The 6034-nt window shown below is 34.9% G+C and overlaps 1 long non-coding RNA gene across 1 annotated transcript; it reads left to right on the top strand.

Annotated features, from left to right (window-relative positions):
• The first annotated feature begins 4366 nt into the window (after window positions 1-4366).
• LOC114139443 (uncharacterized) lies at window positions 4367-5636 on the top strand. Its single transcript, XR_003594447.1, has 4 exons — window positions 4367-4407; window positions 4480-4818; window positions 5088-5444; window positions 5528-5636. It is a non-coding gene; the product is annotated as an uncharacterized LOC114139443 (long non-coding RNA).
• The last annotated feature ends 398 nt before the right edge of the window (window positions 5637-6034 follow it).

The following is a 6034-nucleotide window of genomic DNA, read 5'->3' as shown; positions in this document are numbered from 1 at the left end:
TAGTGAGTTTACGGAAAGAGATATCTACTGGTACAAGCAAATTACAAACGATTCTATGAGGCTGATTTCGAAAGTGTCATTGAGACAAAAGAAAAATACCCATAAATTTGAGCCGGAGTTTAATAACTCAAGATGGAAGGTGAATAATGATCAAAAGTTTAGCTATCTGACATTGCTGAATACAGCCTACAGTGACGAAGGTCTCTATCACTGTAATCTCATTTCGTGGACAGGGAGTTCCAATTGGAGTTGGACATATTTGATGGTGACAGGTAAAAAATAATTTATTTTTTAAATTTCTGCTTCTAAAGCTTCGTCCTAAGATATTGTAGGAAACTGAACAATATATACACTCAATAGAAACATACTGTATAAGCAAACCATTCAGACTGAATTTTAAAATTTACTTACTATATTTTTGTAAGTATGATATTCAAAACATTGACATGTATTAAGTGTCTCACTGAATCTGTCCATTAATTTACTTTTAAAATTTTCTTCTGTTGTGCAGAGAATACTGTGAGGATATCAGACAACACTGTCATTCAGCAACTTGCAGTATCCAATCCAGTCCGCCCAGGACACACGGCTACCTTTCAGTGTTCAGTTTTGTTTGACTCTGAGACGATGGCTTGCTCTGAAGATTTCAGGATGTTCTGGTTCCAAGCAAAATCAAATAATACCTATCCAAATATGATCTACACAGACGGAAACAAACATCATGAATGTGAGAAGAGATCTGACTCTGAGAAGAGTTGCATGTTTAATTACTCAAAAGTTGTCAACTCCTCTGATTCTGGGATATTTTACTGTGCTGTGATGTCGTGTGGAAAAATATTATTTGGAAATGGAACCAGACTGGAAATTGGTAGGGTTTTATCTCTGATATTTTAAATGAAATTACAAAAAAATTGTTTTAATCAATTACAAATATATTTTTTTCTTGTTTTCAGTGGACAACACAAGTTTTGAATTTACTGTCCCAATGATCGTATCCTGCCTCGTCTCTTCTGTGATTTTAAATATTGTTCTTATTTTTTTATCGAGCTCTGAGGGCAGGTCACAAAAGATCTCATGGCAAGTATTACAAAAATTTTAGATTATTGTTATTATTGTCTGTTTATTAGTTTATCTGGAACTATGTTTAGAAAACACTGACATAGCTAAAAAAAAAAAAAGTTTTACATCTGTAGTCCCTGTGGATTTGCCAATTCAGTGTATAGTGCTTTTTATTTCTTACTTGGCCACAATGTAGCACAACTGCAATGATAATTTTTCATTAAGTTTGAAATTGTGCATTTGCTAAATATGTTTTTAGGTTGCCTTTGTCTGCACATAATCTCTGAAACTTGATAGTCAAATTCGTAACTAATACTTCTATAAATTAGAAGTAACTAATTTGCTTCCGTGTCTAACCCTAAGTATTTTTTTTCTTTCCAAAACAGTCTTATAAAATGCTTGAAATTACACTTATATATATTTTATAGCGTAGCCTAGCCTTTATTCATGTCAGCTTAAAAAGGGGCTAAAGCTTTTGACACTTGTTACTTCTTTAAAATATGTTCCTCTTACTTCTGCATTTTTGCTCAGTACTATTACTTGACTTGTGTCACCATCCAACAGATTAAAATATCCTAATTAAATGGAGTGTATAACCTTCTGATTTTTTTACATCAGGGACGGAAATCATCACCTCACAGGAAGCATTGCTCAGCTTGAGACAAAGAATACTTGATCTTGTAAGTAATATGGATTCATGAAAACCAGTTTTTTCTTTGGTTTTCTTTTGTTCATATTCAACAGCTAAATGGACTGATTTTATTTTCATCTGCTTCACAGTCTGATGGTGGAAACAAAAAGTATGCTGCCTTGGATTTTTCTAAAAATGAGGAAAAATGTGGAAGCACGAAGAAGAAAATGGAAAACATGGAGTGCTATTACTCTGAGTGCATTTACTCAGAGATTGTCTTCTAAACATCCATAAACATTGACCTGACAAATCATGCATAATTGCTTTTTATGCCAAATGTTTTATGCATTTGGTAGTGTATATGCGCAATCTTAGAGGACATGCATTTCACCCTTAATTATACGAAATTATCTGTATTCTTAAAGTGTCACTGACATAATAAAACCACTTATGCAATTTAAAAAGATGAACTACTGTGTTTTCATTCTGTGCACACAAAAGCTTTTAATAAAAAATATTAATAAATATTCAATAATAAATATTAAGTTGTGAGCAATTTCAGCAAAGACTTGAGCAATTTGTCTGCAGTTTTGGAGGACGAAGCTATGGAGTGACGACGACGAGGGAGCTGGTTCTACTGAAGGACTGCAGTCTTTTTCTTTGAGCCATATTGTTCAGGAAGCAACGATGACTTCTGTGTTTCTTAGGAAAAAGGGTTTAACAGTGAAAGGTTAGGTTAGAGTCATCTGTCATCTCCAAATCATCTGAATGGGAATAAACAGGTCTATGAATATAATAATTATTCATGTTTAATCTTGGTTTAATTCAAATAATCCACAAACTTTAAAGTAAGTGGTTCAAGTTTTGGGTTTGTTCATTAACCAGCCTTTGTCATGTTCTGTGTTTTCTTTGTGTTAATTTCGAGTTTTCTGTGTCCTTGAGTCTCTTCGTTGTCCTGTCCTCCCCTTGATTGTTCCCAGGTGTGTCTCGTTCTGTGATTATCCGCTGTGTATTTAACTCCACCTGTGTTCCTTGTTCCTCGTCCGGTCCTTGTCAATGTTTCGTCAATTCGTTGTCAATGTGTCCATGTGCATGCTGCCAGTTGTTTGGACTGTGCTTTTTCTTCATTAAATTTCATTATTCATCTTACCTGGGTCCTCTGCGTCTGCCTCACCACCCCTCACCGCACCACTTCATGACAGCCTTCCCATTCCTCCAATTTTCAAATCTTGAGTTTGATTTCTTTTTTACTTCTGATAACTGTGGAGTTTTTCCGTTACGTTCAGAATAGAGAGATTATCAATCAACGTCATGTTGGGTCTTCATGATGCCTGCAGAAATACAGACTATTATTATTACTACATCAACTATTTACAATTAGGCTAATAAAATATTTACACCTTGAAGCCAGCACAGATCACCTGTGTTCAGCTGGTGTTCTGACGATCTGTGCTAGAAGCGTTACGGTAGAAAAATCTGACAAGGTACCACAGATCATCAGAAAACCAGCACAACTCCTGCATGCAGCTTTGCAGCGTCTGATGCAGATATAAGAGATTTTGCTTTTAGTGCAGCGTCTTTTTACAGCACACTACATCCTGTTCATCTTGCACTTTTAATTTCTGAGGCAGTTGACCGTCTGCCTTGATGACTGGAGCTGTATACTTATTTTTTATGCTTTCACTAGTGATTTTCATATGTGAATTTCATGGGAGACATATTAGGGGCCATTTAGGACAAAAATTATGTTTTGTCTCACATGCACACACAAAAGACTAAGATTGCGCATGTACATTATTAAAATATCACACACACACACACACACGTCCCCCCCTTGTCTCCATTTTAAAAGGCCACAGAAGTTGTTTTCAAATTGGATATTAGATAAAAAATTGTATGTGTGTGATATTTTAATAGTTTATATGCTCAATCTTAGTCTTTTGTTTGTGCATGTGAGAGAAAGATTTTAAGTGTATGTGACATTTTAGTAATGTATATGTGCAATTTTGATATTTTGTGTGTGTGTAGGAGTCTTTAGTAGTGTGTGTGAGACAAAACATAGTTTTTGTCCTAAACAGCCCCTCACACTTTACTGTTGGATTCTTCTTCCTCAAAAATGTTGGAGTCATTGTTGCTTCCTGAACAATATGGCTCAAGTAACAGGGTTGCAGACCTTCGGTAGAACCAGCTCGCTCTTCTTCATCACACCATTGCTTCTTCCTCCAAAACTTCAGATTAATTGTTTAAATCTTCGTTGAAATCGCTCACAACTTTCTCCGCTTTTGTTTACCCAGCCTTTGATCTGGGTACACATGTGTACCCCGCCTAGTTGTTTAAGGTTTGATTTACACTGATTATGTTACAAGCTGGCACTGGCAATTAAGCCAGTTAATGCAGACAAAGTGTTAACATCTGTAAGCATAAAACCTTTTGATTTTTTTTAAGTCGTGTGTAAAAATAGAAGATTGAAGTCATACGCTTTTCTAAGAAATGGAAAAAAAACTGTGTAGCAGGAAGTATGTACAACATTTGCAATTTGCAATCACCAGATATGGTTTTTGTGACAACCAATGAGAATAATCTTACGCTGTGACATACAGGATATTAGTACTAAGGAAGCACCACCTACAGTATTTAAAAATCTAAGAAATTCCTATCAAGAGACAGATTCAAGATGATCGTATTATTGGTGACATTCCTTTTTCTTCAGCGGGGATGTGAGATTTTATTTTTATCATACTATGTCTTAAAAATCTGCTTTTTTGTTTTAATGATTTTCTTTTCTTCAGATACCATTGTACCAATGAAGATGGTCCAGCATGGAGAATCTGTGAGCTTTCAATGTGATCTGCCCACTGAGTTTAGCGAAAGAGTCATCCACTGGTATAAGCAAAGACCAGGCGATATGCTGAGATTGATTTTGAAAGTGATTATAAGACAACAACAACCTAAAATCCCTGAATTTGAGCCAGAGTTTTCTAAGTCAAGATGGGAGGTAAAAACTAATCAAAAATTTAGCCGTCTGACATTGTTGAAGGCAACCTACAGTGATGATGGACTCTATCACTGTGCACTCGCTGCTTGGAAAGGGAATATCGAATGGAGAGGGACATATTGGATGGCTATAGGTAAAGAACTTTTTTTTCTAAATATTTGTTTCTAAAACTTCGCCTTTTGGACATAGTAGAACTGTAGGAAACAGAATAATATGCAGTCTTAAAAGAAACATAGCATAAAGCATATAAGGAACTATATAGCATTTTAAAATTCACTTTAAGCAAAGTTACATTTGTATAAGTATGTCTCACTGAACCAGTCTATTCTTTGTTTAACAGAAAACTTACAGGTGTATTTGACATACTCTAATTGACTTTGAAGCTTTTCTTCTATTGTGTAGGGAATGCTGTGAAGATGTCAGACTGCACTGTCATTCAGCAGCCTGCAGCATCCAATCCAGTCAGTTCAGGAGACACGGCTACCTTTCAGTGTTCAGTTTTCTTTGACTCTGAGACGATGGCTTGCTCTGAAGATTTCAGCATGTTCTGGTTCCAAGCTAAATCAAATAATACCTATCCAAATATGATCTACACAGACGAAAACAAACATCATGAATGTGAGAAGAGATCTGACTCTGAGAAGTGTTGTATGTTTAATTTCTCAAAAGTTGTCAACTCCTCTGATTCTGGGATATTTTACTGTGCTGTGACCTCATGTGGAAAAATATTATTTGGAAATGGAACCAGACTGGAAATTGGTAGGGTTTTATATCTGATTCTTTAAATTAAATAATACATTTAAAAAAGATCAATTACAAATAATATCTTTTGTTGTTTTTAGTGGACAACACAAGGTTTGGATCTATTGCCCTGGTTACTTCAGTATCCTGCCTGGTTTTTTCTTTGATATTAAATGTTCTCATCTGTTATGGAGCTTTGAGGGCAAGGCACAAAAGATCTCATGGCAAGTACTACAAAAACTTTTGATTTTTGTTATTTTAGTTTATTTATTTGGGACTATGTACTGAAGACATTGCTCTGATACATATATATAGCTCATTTTCCATCTGCATCCTCTGTAGATTTCCTGATTTGGTGTAAAGTTTGTTTTATTTGTTCATGGAAGGATCTTGGCATAATTGCAACAATAGTTTTTGATGCCAACTATGAAATTACGAATTTGTTAAATATGTTTTTGCATTGTTTTTATTTGCATTCATTATCTGTGACACTTGGTAGTCAAATTTTTAACTACACATAAGTAACTATTTTCTCCCTATCTCTAAACTTAACTAATTTGTTTCTTTCTAAGACTGTCTTTTAAAATGCTTGAAAATTTGCATGAAAT

Source organism: Xiphophorus couchianus, chromosome 23 (genome assembly GCF_001444195.1).
Source record: "Xiphophorus couchianus chromosome 23, X_couchianus-1.0, whole genome shotgun sequence".
Lineage (NCBI taxonomy): Eukaryota > Metazoa > Chordata > Actinopteri > Cyprinodontiformes > Poeciliidae > Xiphophorus > Xiphophorus couchianus.
This window is presented reverse-complemented; position numbering and strand designations above follow the sequence as displayed.